The following is a 1,228-nucleotide window of genomic DNA, read 5'->3' as shown; positions in this document are numbered from 1 at the left end:
CCACATTTTCTTAATCCAGTCTATCATTGATGGACATTTGGGTTGGTTCCAAGTCTTTGCTGTTGTGAATAGTGCAGCAATAAACATACGTGTGCATGTGTCTTTATAGTAGCATGATTTATAATCCTTTGGGTATATACCCAGTAATGGGATGGCAGGGTCAAATGGTATTTCTAGTTCTAGATCCTTGAGGAATCGCCACACTGTTTTCCACAATGTAAAACCACTGTTTGTACAAGAATGGTCTGCAAGCCATCTGTATCAGACATGTAGTATGTGTCATAAATTACAGATTGAGGAGCCATACCCTAAGTCTACAAAGACAAAGACAGGATAATGTATTTTTACACACAATCCAATTTTCCTTATCCATTGTAAAGTTTGAGTAGCTCTGCTTAAACCCTATCATGGAGAAGAAGACATGATGAGATAGTCATTTTTCTGCTCAAAAAGGGTTATGTGTTTGGTCAGCAAAACAGAAAGAGAATTGGAGGGACATAACTGATGTAGAGATAACTGTTTTTCCCTGAGAAGGGTCCAGAACTCCAGCTGGGCTGAAAGGAACAGTTTGTGGCCAGTTGCGGTGGCTCACACCTGTAATCCCAGCACTTTAGGAAGCCAAGTGGGGTGGATCACTTGAACACAGCCTAGGCAACATGGTGAGACCCCATCTCTACCAAAAAATACAAAAACTAGCCAAGTACAGTGGTGAATGCTTGTAGTCCCAGCTACTTGGGAAGCTGAGGTGGGAGGATCGCTTGACACTGGGAGGTCAAGGCTGCAGTGAGCTGAGATTGCACCACATCACTCCAGCCTGGGCAACAGAGTGAGACTCTGTCTCAAAAAAAAAAAAAAAAAAAAGAGTTCATGATAAGTAACATTTCTTCAATTTGACCTGATGTGTATTGAAGAAAACCAGCATCTGAGGCCCATGGAGAAAGAAAAAGAATAAACTTGGACAAAGAAACAGACGTGCATAAAGGGAAGACAATGGAAAGAGACACAAGGAGTAAATGGCCATCTACAAGAAGAGAGGCTTGGACAGATTCTCTCTGCTCAGCCCTCAGAGGGAACCAACCCTACTGACACTTTGATTTCAGACTTCTAGCCCCTGGTGTCATGCAGAAATGGGATTTAGTTACGAAGTTTACAGTTTTCCAGAGGAAAGACAGCCTGGAAAGTCAGACCCCAGTTCTTTGTGTTCTAGAATCCTTTCAAATTTACTCAG

The 1,228-nt window shown here is 42.2% G+C and overlaps 1 non-coding gene across 1 annotated transcript; it reads left to right on the top strand.

The window, feature by feature from the left end:
• Nucleotides 1–863: 863 nt before the first annotated feature.
• Nucleotides 864–928, top strand: LOC112128932 (small nucleolar RNA SNORD37). The gene has a single exon (XR_002911376.1). It is a non-coding gene; the product is annotated as a small nucleolar RNA SNORD37 (small nucleolar RNA).
• Nucleotides 929–1,228: the final 300 nt, after the last annotated feature.

The sequence above is a fragment of the Pongo abelii genome, chromosome 15 (assembly GCF_028885655.2).
Source record: "Pongo abelii isolate AG06213 chromosome 15, NHGRI_mPonAbe1-v2.0_pri, whole genome shotgun sequence".
NCBI classification, from domain to species: Eukaryota; Metazoa; Chordata; class Mammalia; order Primates; family Hominidae; genus Pongo; species Pongo abelii.
The sequence above is the reverse complement of the archived record's forward strand: the minus strand, read 5'-3'. Positions and strand labels throughout refer to the sequence as shown.